Source organism: Euwallacea fornicatus, unplaced genomic scaffold, assembly GCF_040115645.1.
Source record: "Euwallacea fornicatus isolate EFF26 unplaced genomic scaffold, ASM4011564v1 scaffold_84, whole genome shotgun sequence".
NCBI classification, from domain to species: Eukaryota; Metazoa; Arthropoda; class Insecta; order Coleoptera; family Curculionidae; genus Euwallacea; species Euwallacea fornicatus.
The window spans coordinates 1-22,902 of record NW_027096052.1 but is presented as its reverse complement, the minus strand read 5'-3'; positions in this window follow the sequence as shown (position 1 = coordinate 22,902).

Genomic DNA, 22,902 nt, shown 5'->3' with positions numbered 1-22,902 from the left:
ATACCTTCAATATTTAATAACAGAATAACCTCGTTGAGCACTTCATCATGACTCATAAGGCTTCATTCTGTCTTGGTGAGTTTTCTAGAAAACGAGTAGTTTATGTGCTCAAACACACATCTTTCGTGACTTTTCAAGATTTGAACCTACGTAACTTCGGCAAATGAGCTCCAAATACCTTCAAAATTTGACAACAGAATAACCTCGTGGAGCTCGTCATCATGACTCATAAGGCTTCATTCTGTCTTGGTGAGTTTTCTAGAAAACGAGTAATTTATTTGCTCAAACACACATCTTTCGTGACTTTTCAAGATTTGAACCTCCGTAACTTCGGCAAATGAGCTCCAAATACCTTCAATATTTAATAACAGAATAACCTCGTTGAGCACTTCATCATGACTCATAAGGCTTCATTCTGTCTTGGTGAGTTTTCGAGAAAACGAGTAATTTATGTGCTCAAACACACATCTTTCGTGACTTTTCCAGATTTGAACCTCCGTAACATCGGCAAATGAGCTCCAAATACCTTCAATATTTAATAACAGAATAACCTCGTTGAGCTCTTCATCATGACTCATAAGGCTTCATTCTGTCTTGGTGAGTTTTCTAGAAAACGAGTAATTTATGTGCTGAAACACACATCTTTCGTGACTTTTCAAGATTTGAACCTACGTAACTTCGGCAAATGAGCTCCAAATACCTTCAAAATTTGACAACAGAATAACCTCGTGGAACTCGTCATCATGACTCATAAGGCTTCATTGTATCTTGGTGAATTTTCTAGAAAACGAGTAATTTATGTGCTCAAACACACAACTTTCGTGACTTTTCCAGCTTTGAACCTCGTAACTTCGGCAAATGAGCTCCAAATACCTTCAAAATTTGACAACAGAATCACCTCGTGGAGCTCTTCATCATGACTCATAAGGCTTCATTCTGTCTTGGTGAGTTTTCTAGAAAACGAGTAGTTTATGTGCTCAAACACACATCTTTCGTGACTTTTCAAGATTTGAACCTACGTAACTTCGGCAAATGAGCTCCAAATGCCTTCAAAATTTGACAACAGAATTACCTTGTTGAGCTCTTCATCATGACTCATAAGGCTTCATTGTATCTTGGTGAGTTTTCTAGAAAACGAGTAATTTATGTGCTCAAACACACATCTTTCGTGACTTTTCAAGATTTGAACCTCCGTAACTTCGGCAAATGAGCTCCAAATACCTTCAAAATTTGACAACAGAATCACCTCGTGGAGCTCTTCATCATGACTCATAAGGCTTCATTCTGTCTTGGTGAGTTTTCTAGAAAACGAGTAGTTTATGTGCTCAAACACACATCTTTCGTGACTTTTCAAGATTTGAACCTACGTAACTTCGGCAAATGAGCTCCAAATACCTTCAAAATTTGACAACAGAATCACCTCGTTGAGCTCTTCATCATGACTCATAAGGCTTCATTCTGTCTTGGTGAGTTTTCTAGAAAACGAGTAATTTATGTGCTCAAACACACATCTTTCGTGACTTTTCAAGATTTGAACCTCCGTAACTTCGTCAAATGAGCTCCAAATACCTTCAAAATTTGACAACAGAATAACCTCGTGGAGCTCGTCATCATGACTCATAAGGCTTCATTCTGTCTTGGTGAGTTTTCTAGAAAACGAGTAATTTATTTGCTCAAACACACATCTTTCGTGACTTTTCAAGATTTGAACCTCCGTAACTTCGGCAAATGAGCTCCAAATACCTTCAATATTTAATAACAGAATAACCTCGTTGAGCACTTCATCATGACTCATAAGGCTTCATTCTGTCTTGGTGAGTTTTCTAGAAAACGAGTAGTTTATGTGCTCAAACACACATCTTTCGTGACTTTTCAAGATTTGAACCTACGTAACTTCGGCAAATGAGCTCCAAATACCTTCAAAATTTGACAACAGAATAACCTCGTGGAGCTCGTCATCATGACTCATAAGGCTTCATTCTGTCTTGGTGAGTTTTCTAGAAAACGAGTAATTTATTTGCTCAAACACACATCTTTCGTGACTTTTCAAGATTTGAACCTCCGTAACTTCGGCAAATGAGCTCCAAATACCTTCAATATTTAATAACAGAATAACCTCGTTGAGCACTTCATCATGACTCATAGGGCTTCATTCTGTCTTGGTGAGTTTTCTAGAAAACGAGTAGTTTATGTGCTCAAACACACATCTTTCGTGACTTTTCAAGATTTGAACCTACGTAACTTCGGCAAATGAGCTCCAAATACCTTCAAAATTTGACAACAGAATCACCTCGTGGAGCTCTTCATCATGACTCATAAGGCTTCATTCTGTCTTGGTGAGTTTTCTAGAAAACGAGTAGTTTATGTGCTCAAACACACATCTTTCGTGACTTTTCAAGATTTGAACCTCGTAACTTCGGCAAATGAGCTCCAAATGCCTTCAAAATTTGACAACAGAATTACCTTGTTGAGCTCTTCATCATGACTCATAAGGCTTCATTGTATCTTGGTGAGTTTTCTAGAAAACGAGTAATTTATGTGCTCAAACACACATCTTTCGTGACTTTTCAAGATTTGAACCTCCGTAACTTCGTCAAATGAGCTCCAAATACCTTCAAAATTTGACAACAGAATAACCTCGTGGAGCTCGTCATCATGACTCATAAGGCTTCATTCTGTCTTGGTGAGTTTTCTAGAAAACGAGTAATTTATGTGCTCAAACACACATCTTTCGTGACTTTTCACGATTTGAACCTCCGTAACTTCGGCAAATGAGCTCCAAATACCTTCAATATTTAATAACAGAATAACCTCGTTGAGCACTTCATCATGACTCATAAGGCTTCATTCTGTCTTGGTGAGTTTTCTAGAAAACGAGTAGTTTATGTGCTCAAACACACATCTTTCGTGACTTTTCAAGATTTGAACCTACGTAACTTCGGCAAATGAGCTCCAAATACCTTCAAAATTTGACAACAGAAACACCTCGTGGAGCTCTTCATCATGACTCATAAGGCTTCATTCTGTCTTGGTGAGTTTTCTAGAAAACGAGTAGTTTATGTGCTCAAACACACATCTTTCGTGACTTTTCAAGATTTGAACCTACGTAACTTCGGCAAATGAGCTCCAAATACCTTCAAAATTTGACAACAGAATCACCTCGTGGAGCTCTTCATCATGACTCATAAGGCTTCATTGTATCTTGGTGAGTTTTCTAGAAAACGAGTAATTTATGTGTTCAAACACACATCTTTCGTGACTTTTCAAGATTTGAACCTACGTAACTTCGGCAAATTTTTTTTATATTTATTAAAACGCTTCTTCCAGAAGCATTTTAAGGGAATTACAATCTGATCAGAGAATGATCAATGAGTAATTTTGTTCTAATATTAATATGCCTTAGCTACATTTAGGGGTCACTAATTAGTAGTTAATTAGTAGTCCTTACGTTCTAATATAAAATTGACGCGTGAAAATTCGCTTTGTTTCTACTATTCACACACTAAACTAGCTCGAAGGGCTTGATCCTCTTGAGTCGTCTGGTCAGGTTAGTGTTGTCTAGGAGTTGGATAGCTTCCACGTTGGTGTGCTGCAGAAGTCGTTGTTCATGTCTTCTCGCAACTTTATTGACGGTTTCGCTGACGGTGTCCACACCCAGGTCTCTGTGAAGGTCACTATTTCTAAAGTACCAAGGTGCGTTGACAATACACCTTAGCACTTTATTTTGAAATCGTTGGATTATGTCCACGTTGTTTTTTCTTGCACATCCCCAGAGTTGGATTCCATACGACCATACAGGCTTCAAAACTTGATTGTACAGTAGTACTTTGTTGTATACTGATAAAGAAGAGTTTCTTCCTAGCAGCCAATACATTTTTCCAAATTTAATATTGAGTTCTTCCCTTTTCTTTTTGATGTGGGCTTTCCATCGTAGTTTAGCATCTAACGTCATGCCTAAATATTTTGCAGTGTTAGCGTATGGTATTTGTATATCATCAATATAAATCGGAATATAATTGTTTCTTTTGTTTGTAAAATTAATGTGAACAGACTTCGTGCCGTTCAATTTAATTCGCCATTGTCTGGTCCAGGTGGCGATTTTATTCACTGTTGCTTGCAAGCTTGCTGCCGCGTCTTCGTAATTTTCGCCCACCTCCATAAGGGCAGTATCATCAGCAAAAGTTGCTATGGTGTCAAGTTCTAATGTAGGTATATCAGAGGTATACAACAAGTATAGCATTGGTCCCAACACACTTCCCTGTGGTACCCCTGCCTTAATCTCTTTTAGGTCAGAGTAAGAATCTTCTTGTTTTATTCTAAATGCTCTATCAGAAATATATGATTTTAGTAATAGAGCGAATGGTTTGGGTAGAAACTTGGTTAGTTTGTGAATAAGTCCTTCATGCCATACTTTATCGAAAGCTTGCGCCACATCAAGGAAGATGGTAGAGCAAACTTTTTTGTTTTCTAATGATTTTTCTATCACATCAATGATTCTATGAACTTGATCAATGGTAGAATGTTTTTCTCTGAATCCAAATTGATGGGAAGGGATTAAGTTTTTCTCTTCAATTATAGGTTTAAGTCGCTTCAACAGTATTTTCTCAAAAACCTTTGAAATTACGGGTAGTAATGAAATTGGCCTGTACGATGAGGCTTCCGTTGGCGGTTTTCCAGGTTTGGGAATCATAATAACTTCAGCTACCTTCCATACTCTAGGTACGTAATTCAGCCGAAATGATGCATTAATAAGGTGACATAATTTTATTATTGCCTTACGTGGGAGTTGTTTCAGGATTTCTCCGGTAATTAGGTCAAATCCAGGCGCCTTCTTAGGATTGATATTCTCTTTGATTTCTTGCTCGATTTCTTTAGGGCTGGTATGCTTGATACAGCCTTCAAGTACTATACATTGAGTCCAGTCAAGTGTGTTGTCTCCTTCATTCGGCTGAAAGGTATTTTGGAGGTGTTCAGCGTACCTGTCTGCCTTTTGTTTGTTACTTTTTGCCCAAGTGCCATCGAGGTTCCTAATTGGTGATTGTTGCACTATGGGTCGTTTTGACTTTGCTGTAACCTTCCAAACTGAATATTCGGTTTTTGCATCATTCGATAATTCACTTAGAAAGTTGCTAAGTTTGTCACTTTTAAAATTTTGAATTACTCTTTTCAGATGTTGATTTGCATTATTTAGTCTGGTTTTATCAGCCGGGCATCTAGACCGATGCCAGGTTTTTCTAAGTTTTCTTTTTTCAGAGACTAACGTGCGTATCTCTTTTGGATATGTTGTGCCATACGGACGATAAGTAATATGGGGAGTATTATTCCAGGCAGCTTGCTGAATTGAGACGACAAAATTTTCTACTTCATTGTCTAGTTCCAACTCAGTTTTCAATGAAGCTGACAAGTTTATGGCATTTTCCAGTTGAAGTTTGAAGCTCTGCCAGTCAGTTACTTTATTAGTTAACCGGGGAGATGCTTCTTTTTGTATAATACTGTCATTCAGCTTGAGTAGAATTGGCGAGTGATCTGAATTCATGTCGTAAGTTTCCTCCACATGCATACAGTTGAAGGACACATTTCGCGTAATAAAGAAGTCAATCAAATCAGGAGTTTTGTTTGGGTCAGTTGGCCAATAAGTAGGTTTACCAGTCGACAACGGTTTACAATTAAGCTGATTTATTGCTTGCAGCAATTCTTTTCCTTTTGTGTTTGAAATCCTGGATCCCCACTGAATATGTTTGGCATTGAAATCTCCTCCAATGATAAATCTAAAGCGATAGTTACGTAGAAAATGTAGATATTGTTCTTTTTTTAAGGCATGTCTAGGAGGACAGTAGACTGCGCAGACAATAATTTCACACGTTTTAGTTTTCACTTTTACAGAAGTGGCTTGAAATTCTTCTGTTTGATATTTGAGGTCTTCTCCGTGTTGAATGGTCTTCTTAATTATAACGGCACTACCCCCTCGGGGTGCATTATCTGGATGTGTCGTGTGATACAAATCATATCCTTGAAATTTAATGAATGACTCAGAAGTGAGGTGAGTCTCAGAGATTAAACATATATCTATATTTTCTAAATTTAATATTACTTGAAGCTCTTGTTTGTGTTGTGCTAGTCCATTAGAGTTCCATTCCATGATCCTAAGATTGCTGCTGTTTTTAGCCATTACGATTTTTAGGGACAGCTCCTTTGTTGCTGTGTTCAAGTCTACTGAGACGATTATCCAAATTTTCTAGCCTCTCCAATATTTGTTGGAGACAACTCTGCACAGGGTCTGTGTTTTGTACTACTGTTTTCGGATAGGCTTTGCTTTCTCCTGAAACCATTTGACTATATGTAGCACTTCCTACTTCATTGCTTTGTCGTATTGCCGGTGGTACAACTGTTTGCCTCTGAGGTTTTGGAGGCAGTTGTTTATGAGGATTTGTCCTTTGTGTTCGTTTATCTTTCAGTTTTTGCATTTCCTTTGCAATCGTGCATCCTCGGTAATTTGCCGGATGATTTCCACCACAGTGTATACATTTTGGTTGAGCGTCTTTGGGCTTGTCACAATTAATTGTCAAGTGCTTACCAGTGCATCTGACACATCGAGGTTCCATGGAGCAGTACTTTTGCGTGTGGCCATAGGCTTGACATTTTTTGCACTGCGGTACTAGTCGGGATTTTCTTAAGGGCAGGATTTCTACCCTTACTCCTAAGATATCGGTTATACCATAAATTTTGTCCACATTTTCATCATGTCTGAATGAAAGCATGAACATGTTTAGCGGTTGTTTCGTTTTATAGCTTAGTTTTGCGGTCACCTCAAGTAGTTTGTAGCCTCTATTTCTGAGGTCCCGAGCAATGTCATCCGTCTTTACGGAGTGATGAAGTTTATTAGCCATAACTCTAATTGGCCTATTTTGCTTGTTTTCGTAGGAATGCCAAGAAAAATCCTTTTCGCTCAACACTGCGGAAAGTGCTTTAAAATCTTTCTCGTCGTTTGCGTTGATTTTGATAGTTTTGTTATTAAAGACTTTAATTTGGGAATTTGCATACTGATTTACAATTGCATGTAAGTCGGAAAAGTTATTAATGTTTTCAACGATGATTGGGGGAGGCCTGTGTACTTTTTGGTTTGGAGGATTAACCGGGTTCTTTTGTTTCAATGCTGGTGGAGTCGCGGAAGTATTCCGCTTCCTCTTTTTTCGGTTTTTCTCCCGAATCCATTCTGTTTCATTTGCAAGTTCCTCTTCGTCGGTAAAGAATTCTTCGCTTATTTCCATCTCCTTAGCTGGTGCAGGTAAAATTTTCTTTTCTAGCTCCATGTATTTAACCATGAGTTCATCATACTTTTTTTGCATATCTTTTAGCTTAGCTTCCAGTTGTTGTGCACGTGCTGTGGTTCCGTCATTTTCCATTGTCAGCGTTAATTGCTTTTGTGAACTGGCGTTGTTCTGCAATTGCAATACTGGTTTCTTCAGCATTTTGCTGATTTAGCGATAACGCACGACACTGACGCGCCGCCGTATCCACTCGCCCGATAGTATTCGCTAGTTTACTCTAAATAAACAAATAAATAAACAACTTGCCGGCCTGTAGACACGTGTTCATCGAACGACGATCGAACTCCGACTTACTTCGGCAAATGAGCTCCAAATACCTTCAAAATTTGACAACAGAATAACCTCGTGGAGCTCTTCATCATGACTCATAAGGCTTCATTCTGTCTTGGTGAGTTTTCTAGAAAACGAGTAGTTTATGTGCTCAAACACACAACTTTCGTGACTTTTCCAGCTTTGAACCTCGTAACTTCGGCAAATGAGCTCCAAATGCCTTCAAAATTTGACAACAGAATTACCTTGTTGAGCTCTTCATCATGACTCATAAGGCTTCATTCTGTTTTGGTGAGTTTTCTAGAAAACGAGTAATTTATGTGCTCAAACACACATCTTTCCTGACGTTTCAAGATTTGAACCTACGTAACTTCGGCAAATGAGCTCCAAATACCTTCAAAACTTGACAACAGAATCACCTCGTGGAGCTCGTCATCATGACTCATAAGGCTTCATTCTGTCTTGGTGAGTTTTCTAGAAAACGAGTAGTTTATGTGCTCAAACACACATCTTTCGTGACTTTTCAAGATTTGAACCTACGTAACTTCGGCAAATGAGCTCCAAATACCTTCAAAATTTGACAACAGAATCACCTCGTTGAGCTCTTCATCATGACTCATAAGGCTTCATTCTGTCTTGGTGAGTTTTCTAGAAAACGAGTAATTTATGTGCTCAAACACACATCTTTCGTGACTTTTCAAGATTTGAACCTCCGTAACTTCGGCAAATGAGCTCCAAATACCTTCAATATTTAATAACAGAATAACCTCGTTGAGCACTTCATCATGACTCATAAGGCTTCATTCTGTCTTGGTGATTTTTCTAGAAAACGAGTAATTTATGTGCTCAAACACACAACTTTCGTGACTTTTCCAGCTTTGAACCTCCTTAACTTCGGCAAATGAGCGCCAAATACCTTCAATATTTAATAACAGAATAACCTCGTTGAGCACTTCATCATGACTCATAAGGCTTCATTCTGTCTTGGTGAGTTTTCTAGAAAACGAGTAATTTATGTGCTCAAACACACATCTTTCGTGACTTTTCAAGATTTGAACCTCCGTAACTTCGGCAAATGAGCTCCAAATACCTTCAAAATTTGACCACAGAATCACCTCTTTGAGCACTTCATCATGACTCATAAGGCTTCATTCTGTCTTGGTGAGTTTTCTAGAAAACGAGTAATTTATGTGCTCAAACACACAACTTTCGTGACTTTTCCAGCTTTGAACCTCGTAACTTCGGCAAATGAGCTCCAAATACCTTCAAAATTTGACAACAGAATAACCTCGTGGAGCTCGTCATCATGACTCATAAGGCTTCATTCTGTCTTGGTGAGTTTTCTAGAAAACGAGTAATTTATGTGCTCAAACACACATCTTTCGTGACTTTTCAAGATTTGAACCTCCGTAACTTCGGCAAATGAGCTCCAAATACCTTCAATATTTAATAACAGAATAACCTCGTTGAGCACTTCATCATGACTCATAAGGCTTCATTCTGTCTTGGTGAGTTTTCTAGAAAACGAGTAATTTATGTGCTCAAACACACAACTTTCGTGACTTTTCCAGCTTTGAACCTCCGTAACTTCGGCAAATGAGCTCCAAATACCTTCAATATTTAATAACAGAATAACCTCGTTGAGCACTTCATCATGACTCATAAGGCTTCATTCTGTCTTGGTGAGTTTTCTAGAAAACGAGTAATTTATGTGCTCAAACACACATCTTTCGTGACTTTTCAAGATTTGAACCTCCGTAACTTCGGCAAATGAGCTCCAAATACCTTCAAAATTTGACCACAGAATCACCTCTTTGAGCACTTCATCATGACTCATAAGGCTTCATTCTGTCTTGGTGAGTTGTCTAGAAAACGAGTAATTTATGTGCTCAAACACACAACTTTCGTGACTTTTCCAGCTTTGAACCTCGTAACTTCGGCAAATGAGCTCCAAATACCTTCAAAATTTGACAACAGAATAACCTCGTGGAGCTCGTCATCATGACTCATAAGGCTTCATTCTGTCTTGGTGAGTTTTCTAGAAAACGAGTAATTTATGTGCTCAAACACACAACTTTCGTGACTTTTCCTGCTTTGAACCTCGTAACTTCGGCAAATGAGCTCCAAATGCCTTCAAAATTTGACAACAGAATTACCTTGTTGAGCTCTTCATCATGACTCATAAGGCTTCATTGTATCTTGGTGAGTTTTCTAGAAAACGAGTAATTTATGTGCTCAAACACACATCTTTCGTGACTTTTCAAGATTTGAACCTCCGTAACTTCGGCAAATGAGCTCCAAATACCTTCAAAATTTGACAACAGAATCACCTCGTGGAGCTCTTCATCATGACTCATAAGGCATCATTCTGTCTTGGTGAGTTTTCTAGAAAACGAGTAGTTTATGTGCTCAAACACACATCTTTCGTGACTTTTCAAGATTTGAACCTACGTAACTTCGGCAAATGAGCTCCAAATACCTTCAAAATTTGACAACAGAATCACCTCGTGGAGCTCTTCATCATGACTCATAAGGCTTCATTCTGTCTTGGTGAGTTTTCTAGAAAACGAGTAGTTTATGTGCTCAAACACACATCTTTCGTGACTTTTCAAGATTTGAACCTACGTAACTTCGGCAAATGAGCTCCAAATACCTTCAAAATTTGACAACAGAATCACCTCGTGGAGCTCTTCATCATGACTCATAAGGCTTCATTCTGTCTTGGTGAGTTTTCTAGAAAACGAGTAGTTTATGTGCTCAAACACATATTTTTCGTGACTTTTCAAGTTTTGAACCTCCGTAACTTCGGCAAATGAGCTCCAAATACCTTCAAAATTTGACAAAAGAATCACCTCGTGGAGCTCTTCATCATGACTCATAAGGCTTCATTGTATCTTGGTGAGTTTTCTAGAAAACGAGTAATTTATGTGTTCAAACACACATCTTTCGTGACTTTTCAAGATTTGAACCTACGTAACTTCGGCAAATGAGCTCCAAATACCTTCAAAATTTGACAACAGAATAACCTCGTGGAGCTCTTCATCATGACTCATAAGGCTTCATTCTGTCTTGGTGAGTTTTCTAGAAAACGAGTAGTTTATGTGCTCAAACACATATTTTTCGTGACTTTTCAAGTTTTGAACCTCCGTAACTTCGGCAAATGAGCTCCAAATACCTTCAAAATTTGACCACAGAATCACCTCTTTGAGCACTTCATCATGACTCATAAGGCTTCATTCTGTCTTGGTGAGTTTTCTAGAAAACGAGTAAGTTATGTGCTCAAACACACATCTTTCGTGACTTTTCAAGATTTGAACCTCCGTAACTTCGGCAAATGAGCTCCAAATGCCTCCAAAATTTGACAACAGAATTACCTTCTTGAGCACTTCATCATGACTCATAAGGCTTCATTCTGTCTTGGTGAGTTTTCTAGAAAACGAGTAAGTTATGTGCTCAAACACACATCTTTCGTGACTTTTCAAGATTTGAACCTCCGTAACTTCGGCAAATGAGCTCCAAATACCTTCAAAATTTGACCACAGAATCACCTCTTTGAGCACTTCATCATGACTCATAAGGCTTCATTCTGTCTTGGTGAGTTTTCTAGAAAACGAGTAATTTATGTGCTCAAACACACAACTTTCGTGACTTTTCCAGCTTTGAACCTCGTAACTTCGGCAAATGAGCTTCAAATACCTTCAAAATTTGACAACAGAATAATCTCGTTGAGCACTTCATCATGACTCATAAGGCTTCATTCTGTCTTGGTGAGTTTTCTAGAAAACAAGTAATTTATGTGCTCAAACACACATCTTTCGTGACTTTTCAAGATTTGAACCTACGTAACTTCGGCAAATGAGCTCCAAATACCTTCAAAATTTGACAACAGAATCACCTCGTGGAGCTCTTCATCATGACTCATAAGGCTTCATTGTATCTTGGTGAGTTTTCTAGAAAACGAGTAATTTATGTGTTCAAACACACATCTTTCGTGACTTTTCAAGATTTGAACCTACGTAACTTCGGCAAATGAGCTCCAAATACCTTCAAAATTTGACAACAGAATAACCGCGTGGAGCTCTTCATCATGACTCATAAGGCTTCATTCTGTCTTGGTGAGTTTTCTAGAAAACGAGTAATTTATGTGCTCAAACACACATCTTTCGTGACTTTTCAAGATTTGAACCTCCGTAACTTCGGCAAATGAGCTCCAAATACCTTCAATATTTAATAACAGAATAACCTCGTTGAGCACTTCATCATGACTCATAAGGCTTCATTCTGTCTTGGTGAGTTTTCTAGAAAACAAGTAATTTATGTGCTCAAACACACAACTTTCGTGACTTTTCCAGCTTTGAACCTCCGTAACTTCGGCAAATGAGCTCCAAATACCTTCAATATTTAATAACAGAATAACCTCGTTGAGCACTTCATCATGACTCATAAGGCTTCATTCTGTCTTGGTGAGTTTTCGAGAAAACGAGTAATTTATGTGCTCAAACACACATCTTTCGTGACTTTTCCAGATTTGAACCTCCGTAACATCGGCAAATGAGCTCCAAATACCTTCAATATTTAATAACAGAATAACCTCGTTGAGCTCTTCATCATGACTCATAAGGCTTCATTCTGTCTTGGTGAGTTTTCTAGAAAACGAGTAATTTATGTGCTGAAACACACATCTTTCGTGACTTTTCAAGATTTGAACCTACGTAACTTCGGCAAATGAGCTCCAAATACCTTCAAAATTTGACAACAGAATAACCTCGTGGAACTCGTCATCATGACTCATAAGGCTTCATTGTATCTTGGTGAATTTTCTAGAAAACGAGTAATTTATGTGCTCAAACACACAACTTTCGTGACTTTTCCAGCTTTGAACCTCGTAACTTCGGCAAATGAGCTCCAAATACCTTCAAAATTTGACAACAGAATCACCTCGTGGAGCTCTTCATCATGACTCATAAGGCTTCATTCTGTCTTGGTGAGTTTTCTAGAAAACGAGTAGTTTATGTGCTCAAACACACATCTTTCGTGACTTTTCAAGATTTGAACCTACGTAACTTCGGCAAATGAGCTCCAAATGCCTTCAAAATTTGACAACAGAATTACCTTGTTGAGCTCTTCATCATGACTCATAAGGCTTCATTGTATCTTGGTGAGTTTTCTAGAAAACGAGTAATTTATGTGCTCAAACACACATCTTTCGTGACTTTTCAAGATTTGAACCTCCGTAACTTCGGCAAATGAGCTCCAAATACCTTCAAAATTTGACAACAGAATCACCTCGTGGAGCTCTTCATCATGACTCATAAGGCTTCATTCTGTCTTGGTGAGTTTTCTAGAAAACGAGTAGTTTATGTGCTCAAACACACATCTTTCGTGACTTTTCAAGATTTGAACCTACGTAACTTCGGCAAATGAGCTCCAAATACCTTCAAAATTTGACAACAGAATCACCTCGTTGAGCTCTTCATCATGACTCATAAGGCTTCATTCTGTCTTGGTGAGTTTTCTAGAAAACGAGTAATTTATGTGCTCAAACACACATCTTTCGTGACTTTTCAAGATTTGAACCTCCGTAACTTCGTCAAATGAGCTCCAAATACCTTCAAAATTTGACAACAGAATAACCTCGTGGAGCTCGTCATCATGACTCATAAGGCTTCATTCTGTCTTGGTGAGTTTTCTAGAAAACGAGTAATTTATTTGCTCAAACACACATCTTTCGTGACTTTTCAAGATTTGAACCTCCGTAACTTCGGCAAATGAGCTCCAAATACCTTCAATATTTAATAACAGAATAACCTCGTTGAGCACTTCATCATGACTCATAAGGCTTCATTCTGTCTTGGTGAGTTTTCTAGAAAACGAGTAGTTTATGTGCTCAAACACACATCTTTCGTGACTTTTCAAGATTTGAACCTACGTAACTTCGGCAAATGAGCTCCAAATACCTTCAAAATTTGACAACAGAAACACCTCGTGGAGCTCTTCATCATGACTCATAAGGCTTCATTCTGTCTTGGTGAGTTTTCTAGAAAACGAGTAGTTTATGTGCTCAAACACACATCTTTCGTGACTTTTCAAGATTTGAACCTACGTAACTTCGGCAAATGAGCTCCAAATACCTTCAAAATTTGACAACAGAATCACCTCGTGGAGCTCTTCATCATGACTCATAAGGCTTCATTCTGTCTTGGTGAGTTTTCTAGAAAACGAGTAGTTTATGTGCTCAAACACACATCTTTCGTGACTTTTCAAGATTTGAACCTCGTAACTTCGGCAAATGAGCTCCAAATGCCTTCAAAATTTGACAACAGAATTACCTTGTTGAGCTCTTCATCACGACTCATAAGGCTTCATTGTATCTTGGTGAGTTTTCTAGAAAACGAGTAATTTATGTGCTCAAACACACATCTTTCGTGACTTTTCAAGATTTGAACCTCCGTAACTTCGTCAAATGAGCTCCAAATACCTTCAAAATTTGACAACAGAATAACCTCGTGGAGCTCGTCATCATGACTCATAAGGCTTCATTCTGTCTTGGTGAGTTTTCTAGAAAACGAGTAATTTATGTGCTCAAACACACATCTTTCGTGACTTTTCACGATTTGAACCTCCGTAACTTCGGCAAATGAGCTCCAAATACCTTCAATATTTAATAACAGAATAACCTCGTTGAGCACTTCATCATGACTCATAAGGCTTCATTCTGTCTTGGTGAGTTTTCTAGAAAACGAGTAGTTTATGTGCTCAAACACACATCTTTCGTGACTTTTCAAGATTTGAACCTACGTAACTTCGGCAAATGAGCTCCAAATACCTTCAAAATTTGACAACAGAAACACCTCGTGGAGCTCTTCATCATGACTCATAAGGCTTCATTCTGTCTTGGTGAGTTTTCTAGAAAACGAGTAGTTTATGTGCTCAAACACACATCTTTCGTGACTTTTCAAGATTTGAACCTACGTAACTTCGGCAAATGAGCTCCAAATACCTTCAAAATTTGACAACAGAATCACCTCGTGGAGCTCTTCATCATGACTCATAAGGCTTCATTGTATCTTGGTGAGTTTTCTAGAAAACGAGTAATTTATGTGTTCAAACACACATCTTTCGTGACTTTTCAAGATTTGAACCTACGTAACTTCGGCAAATGAGCTCCAAATACCTTCAAAATTTGACAACAGAATAACCTCGTGGAGCTCTTCATCATGACTCATAAGGCTTCATTCTGTCTTGGTGAGTTTTCTAGAAAACGAGTAGTTTATGTGCTCAAACACACAACTTTCGTGACTTTTCCAGCTTTGAACCTCGTAACTTCGGCAAATGAGCTCCAAATGCCTTCAAAATTTGACAACAGAATTACCTTGTTGAGCTCTTCATCATGACTCATAAAGCTTCATTCTGTTTTGGTGAGTTTTCTAGAAAACGAGTAATTTATGTGCTCAAACACACATCTTTCCTGACGTTTCAAGATTTGAACCTACGTAACTTCGGCAAATGAGCTCCAAATACCTTCAAAACTTGACAACAGAATCACCTCGTGGAGCTCGTCATCATGACTCATAAGGCTTCATTCTGTCTTGGTGAGTTTTCTAGAAAACGAGTAGTTTATGTGCTCAAACACACATCTTTCGTGACTTTTCAAGATTTGAACCTACGTAACTTCGGCAAATGAGCTCCAAATACCTTCAAAATTTGACAACAGAATCACCTCGTGGAGCTCTTCATCATGACTCATAAGGCTTCATTCTGTCTTGGTGAGTTTTCTAGAAAACGAGTAGTTTATGTGCTCAAACACACATCTTTCGTGACTTTTCAAGATTTGAACCTCGTAACTTCGGCAAATGAGCTCCAAATACCTTCAATATTTGACAACAGAATAACCTCGTTGAGCACTTCATCATGACTCATAAGGCTTCATTCTGTCTTGGTGAGTTTTCTAGAAAACGAGTAATTTATGTGCTGAAACACACAACTTTCGTGACTTTTCCAGCTTTGAACCTCCGTAACTTCGGCAAATGAGCTCCAAATACCTTCAAAATTTGACAACAGAATAACCTCGTGGAGCTCGTCATCATGACTCATAAGGCTTCATTCTGTCTTGGTGAGTTTTCTAGAAAACGAGTAATTTATGTGCTCAAACACACATCTTTTGTGACTTTTCAAGATTTGAACCTACGTAACTTCGGCAAATGAGCTCCAAATGCCTTCAAAATTTGACAACAGAATTACCTTGTTGAGCTCTTCATCATGACTCATAAGGCTTCATTCTGTCTTGGTGAGTTTTCTAGAAAACGAGTAGTTTATGTGCTCAAACACATATTTTTCGTGACTTTTCAAGTTTTGAACCTCCGTAACTTCGGCAAATGAGCTCCGAATACCTTCAATATTTGACAACAGAATAACCTCGTTGAGCACTTCATCATGACTCATAAGGCTTCATTCTGTCTTGGTGAGTTTTCTAGAAAACGAGTAATTTATGTGCTCAAACACACATCTTTCCTGACTTTTCAAGATTTGAACCTACGTAACTTCGGCAAATGAGCTCCAAATGCCTTCCCAATTTGACAACAGAATTACCTTGTTGAGCACTTCATCATGACTCATAAGGCTTCATTCTGTCTTGGTGAGTTTTCTAGAAAACGAGTAATTTATGTGCTCAAACACACAACTTTCGTGACTTTTCCAGCTTTGAACCTCCGTAACTTCGGCAAATGAGCTCCAAATACCTTCAAAATTTGACAACAGAATAACCTCGTGGAGCTCGTCATCATGACTCATAAGGCTTCATTCTGTCTTGGTGAGTTTTCTAGAAAACGAGTAATTTATGTGCTCAAACACACATCTTTTGTGACTTTTCAAGATTTGAACCTACGTAACTTCGGCAAATGAGCTCCAAATGCCTTCAAAATTTGACAACAGAATTACCTTGTTGAGCTCTTCATCATGACTCATAAGGCTTCATTCTGTCTTGGTGAGTTTTCTAGAAAACGAGTAGTTTATGTGCTCAAACACATATTTTTCGTGACTTTTCAAGTTTTGAACCTCCGTAACTTCGGCAAATGAGCTCCAAATACCTTCAATATTTGACAACAGAATAACCTCGTTGAGCACTTCATCATGACTCATAAGGCTTCATTCTGTCTTGGTGAGTTTTCTAGAAAACGAGTAATTTATGTGCTCAAACACACATCTTTCGTGACTTTTCCAGCTTTGAACCTCCGTAACTTCGGCAAATGAGCTCCAAATACCTTCAAAATTTGACAACAGAATAACCTCGTGGAGCTCGTCATCATGACTCATAAGGCTTCATTCTGTCTTGGTGAGTTTTCTAGAAAACGAGTAATTTATGTGCTCAAACACACATCTTTTGTGACTTTTCAAGATTTGAACCTACGTAACTTCGGCAAATGAGCTCCAAATGCCTTCAAAATTTGACAACAGAATTACCTTGTTGAGCTCTTCATCATGACTCATAAGGCTTCATTCTGTCTTGGTGAGTTTTCTAGAAAACGAGTAGTTTATGTGCTCAAACACATATTTTTCGTGACTTTTCAAGTTTTGAACCTCCGTAACTTCGGCAAATGAGCTCCGAATACCTTCAATATTTGACAACAGAATAACCTCGTTGAGCACTTCATCATGACTCATAAGGCTTCATTCTGTCTTGGTGAGTTTTCTAGAAAACGAGTAATTTATGTGCTCAAACACACATCTTTCCTGACTTTTCAAGATTTGAACCTACGTAACTTCGGCAAATGAGCTCCAAATGCCTTCCCAATTTGACAACAGAATTACCTTGTTGAGCACTTCATCATGACTCATAAGGCTTCATTCTGTCTTGGTGAGTTTTCTAGAAAACGAGTAATTTATGTGCTCAAACACACAACTTTCGTGACTTTTCCAGCTTTGAACCTCCGTAACTTCGGCAAATGAGCTCCAAATACCTTCAAAATTTGACAACAGAATAACCTCGTGGAGCTCGTCATCATGACTCATAAGGCTTCATTCTGTCTTGGTGAGTTTTCTAGAAAACGAGTAATTTATGTGCTCAAACACACATCTTTTGTGACTTTTCAAGATTTGAACCTACGTAACTTCGGCAAATGAGCTCCAAATGCCTTCAAAATTTGACAACAGAATTACCTTGTTGAGCTCTTCATCATGACTCATAAGGCTTCATTCTGTCTTGGTGAGTTTTCTAGAAAACGAGTAGTTTATGTGCTCAAACACATATTTTTCGTGACTTTTCAAGTTTTGAACCTCCGTAACTTCGGCAAATGAGCTCCAAATACCTTCAATATTTGACAACAGAATAACCTCGTTGAGCACTTCATCATGACTCATAAGGCTTCATTCTGTCTTGGTGAGTTTTCTAGAAAACGAGTAATTTATGTGCTCAAACACACATCTTTCGTGACTTTTCAAGATTTGAACCTCCGTAACTTCGGCAAATGAGCTCCAAATACCTTCAATACTTAATAACAGAATAACCTCGTTGAGCACTTCATCATGACTCATAAGGCTTCATTCTGTCTTGGTGAGTTTTCTAGAAAACGAGTAATTTATGTGCTCAAACACACATCTTTCGTGACTTTTCAAGATTTGAACCTCCGTAACTTCGGCAAATGAGCTCCAAATACCTTCAATACTTAATAACAGAATAACCTCGTTGAGCACTTCATCATGACTCATAAGGCTTCATTCTGTCTTGGTGAGTTTTCTAGAAAACGAGTACTTTATGTGCTCAAACACACAACTTTCGTGACTTTTCCAGCTTTGAACCTCCGTGACTTCGGCAAATGAGCTCCAAATACCTTCAAAATTTGACAACAGAATAACCTCGTGGAGCTCGTCATCATGACTCATAAGGCTTCATTCTGTCTTGGTGAGTTTTCTAGAAAACGAGTAATTTATGTGCTCAAACACACATCTTTTGTGACTTTTCAAGATTTGAACCTACGTAACTTCGGCAAATGAGCTCCAAATACCTTCAATATTTGACAACAGAATAACCTCGTTGAGCACTTCATCATGACTCATAAGGCTTCATTCTGTCTTGGTGAGTTTTCTAGAAAACGAGTAATTTATGTGCTCAAACACACATCTTTCCTGACTTTTCAAGATTTGAACCTCCGTAACTTCGGCAAATGAGCTCCAAATACCTTCAATATTTAATAACAGAATAACCTCGTTGAGCACTTCATCATGACTCATAAGGCTTCATTCTGTCTTGGTGAGTTTTCTAGAAAACGAGTACTTTATGTGCTCAAACACACAACTTTCGTGACTTTTCCAGCTTTGAACCTCCGTGACTTCGGCAAATGAGCTCCAAATACCTTCAAAATTTGACAACAGAATAACCTCGTGGAGCTCGTCATCATGACTCATAAGGCTTCATTCTGTCTTGGTGAGTTTTCTAGAAAACGAGTAATTTATGTGCTCAAACACACATCTTTCGTGACTTTTCAAGATTTGAACCTCCGTAACTTCGGCAAATGAGCTCCAAATACCTTCAATATTTAATAACAGAATAACCTCGTTGAGCACTTCATCATGACTCATAAGGCTTCATTCTGTCTTGGTGAGTTTTCTAGAAAACGAGTAATTTATGTGCTCAAACACACATCTTTTGTGACTTTTCAAGATTTGAACCTACGTCACTTCGGCAAATGAGCTCCAAATGCCTTCAAAATTTGACAACAGAATTACCTTGTTGAGCTCTTCATCATGACTCATAAGGCTTCATTCTGTCTTGGTGAGTTTTCTAGAAAACGAGTAGTTTATGTGCTCAAACACATATTTTTCGTGACTTTTCAAGTTTTGAACCTCCGTAACTTCGGCAAATGAGCTCCAAATACCTTCAATATTTGACAACAGAATAACCTCGTTGAGCACTTCATCATGACTCATAAGGCTTCATTCTGTCTTGGTGAGTTTTCTAGAAAACGAGTAATTTATGTGCTCAAACACACATCTTTCCTGACTTTTCAAGATTTGAACCTACGTAACTTCGGCAAATGAGCTCCAAATGCCTTCCAAATTTGACAACAGAATTACCTTGTTGAGCACTTCATCATGACTCATAAGGCTTCATTCTGTCTTGGTGAGTTTTCTAGAAAACGTGTAATTTATGTGCTGAAACACACAACTTTCGTGACTTTTCCAGCTTTGAACCTCCGTAACTTCGGCAAATGAGCTCCAAATACCTTCAAAATTTGACAACAGAATAACCTCGTGGAGCTCGTCATCATGACTCATAAGGCTTCATTCTGTCTTGGTGAGTTTTCTAGAAAACGAGTAATTTATGTGCTCAAACACACATCTTTTGTGACTTTTCAAGATTTGAACCTACGTAACTTCGGCAAATGAGCTCCAAATGCCTTCAAAATTTGACAACAGAATTACCTTGTTGAGCTCTTCATCATGACTCATAAGGCTTCATTCTGTCTTGGTGAGTTTTCTAGAAAACGAGTAGTTTATGTGCTCAAACAAATATTTTTCGTGACTTTTCAAGTTTTGAACCTCCGTAACTTCGGCAAATGAGCTCCAAATACCTTCAATATTTGACAACAGAATAACCTCGTTGAGCACTTCATCATGACTCATAAGGCTTCATTCTGTCTTGGTGAGTTTTCTAGAAAACGAGTAATTTATGTGCTCAAACACACATCTTTCCTGACTTTTCAAGATTTGAACCTACGTAACTTCGGCAAATGAGCTCCAAATGCCTTCCAAATTTGACAACAGAATTACCTTGTTGAGCACTTCATCATGACTCATAAGGCTTCATTCTGTCTTGGTGAGTTTTCTAGAAAACGTGTAATTTATGTGCTGAAACACACAACTTTCGTGACTTTTCCAGCTTTGAACCTCCGTAACTTCGGCAAATGAGCTCCAAATACCTTCAAAATTTGACAACAGAATAACCTCGTGGAGCTCGTCATCATGACTCATAAGGCTTCATTCTGTCTTGGTGAGTTTTCTAGAAAACGAGTAATTTATGTGCTCAAACACACATCTTTTGTGACTTTTCAAGATTTGAACCTACGTAACTTCGGCAAATGAGCTCCAAATGCCTTCAAAATTTGACAACAGAATTACCTTGTTGAGCTCTTCATCATGACTCATAAGGCTTCATTCTGTCTTGGTGAGTTTTCTAGAAAACGAGTAGTTTATGTGCTCAAACACATATTTTTCGTGACTTTTCAAGTTTTGAACCTCCGTAACTTCGGCAAATGAGCTCCAAATACCTTCAATATTTGACAACAGAATAACCTCGTTGAGCACTTCATCATGACTCATAAGGCTTCATTCTGTCTTGGTGAGTTTTCTAGAAAACGAGTAATTTATGTGCTCAAACACACATCTTTCCTGACTTTTCAAGATTTGAACCTACGTAACTTCGGCAAATGAGCTCCAAATGCCTTCCCAATTTGACAACAGAATTACCTTGTTGAGCACTTCATCATGACTCATAAGGCTTCATTCTGTCTTGGTGAGTTTTCTAGAAAACGAGTAATTTATGTGCTCAAACACACAACTTTCGTGACTTTTCCAGCTTTGAACCTCCGTAACTTCGGCAAATGAGCTCCAAATACCTTCAAAATTTGACAACAGAATAACCTCGTGGAGCTCGTCATCATGACTCATAAGGCTTCATTCTGTCTTGGTGAGTTTTCTAGAAAACGAGTAATTTATGTGCTCAAACACACATCTTTTGTGACTTTTCAAGATTTGAACCTACGTAACTTCGGCAAATGAGCTCCAAATGCCTTCAAAATTTGACAACAGAATTACCTTGTTGAGCTCTTCATCATGACTCATAAGGCTTCATTCTGTCTTGGTGAGTTTTCTAGAAAACGAGTAGTTTATGTGCTCAAACACATATTTTTCGTGACTTTTCAAGTTTTGAACCTCCGTAACTTCGGCAAATGAGCTCCAAATACCTTCAATATTTGACAACAGAATAACCTCGTTGAGCACTTCATCATGACTCATAAGGCTTCATTCTGTCTTGGTGAGTTTTCTAGAAAACGAGTAATTTATGTGCTCAAACACACATCTTTCGTGACTTTTCAAGATTTGAACCTCCGTAACTTCGGCAAATGAGCTCCAAATACCTTCAATACTTAATAACAGAATAACCTCGTTGAGCACTTCATCATGACTCATAAGGCTTCATTCTGTCTTGGTGAGTTTTCTAGAAAACGAGTAATTTATGTGCTCAAACACACATCTTTCGTGACTTTTCAAGATTTGAACCTCCGTAACTTCGGCAAATGAGCTCCAAATACCTTCAATACTTAATAACAGAATAACCTCGTTGAGCACTTCATCATGACTCATAAGGCTTCATTCTGTCTTGGTGAGTTTTCTAGAAAACGAGTAATTTATGTGCTCAAACACACATCTTTCCTGACTTTTCAAGATTTGAACCTACGTAACTTCGGCAAATGAGCTCCAAATACCTTCAATATTTAATAACAGAATAAGCTCGTTGAGCACTTCATCATGACTCATAAGGCTTCATTCTGTCTTGGTGAGTTTTCTAGAAAACGAGTACTTTATGTGCTCAAACACACAACTTTCGTGACTTTTCCAGCTTTGAACCTCCGTGACTTCGGCAAATGAGCTCCAAATACCTTCAAAATTTGACAACAGAATAACCTCGTGGAGCTCGTCATCATGACTCATAAGGCTTCATTCTGTCTTGGTGAGTTTTCTAGAAAACGAGTAATTTATGTGCTCAAACACACATCTTTTGTGACTTTTCAAGATTTGAACCTACGTAACTTCGGCAAATGAGCTCCAAATGCCTTCAAAATTTGACAACAGAATTACCTTGTTGAGCTCTTCATCATGACTCATAAGGCTTCATTCTGTCTTGGTGAGTTTTCTAGAAAACGAGTAGTTTATGTGCTCAAACACATATTTTTCGTGACTTTTCAAGTTTTGAACCTCCGTAACTTCGGCAAATGAGCTCCAAATACCTTCAATATTTGACAACAGAATAACCTCGTTGAGCACTTCATCATGACTCATAAGGCTTCATTCTGTCTTGGTGAGTTTTCTAGAAAACGAGTAATTTATGTGCTCAAACACACATCTTTCCTGACTTTTCAAGATTTGAACCTACGTAACTTCGGCAAATGAGCTCCAAATGCCTTCCAAATTTGACAACAGAATTACCTTGTTGAGCACTTCATCATGACTCATAAGGCTTCATTCTGTCTTGGTGAGTTTTCTAGAAAACGTGTAATTTATGTGCTGAAACACACAACTTTCGTGACTA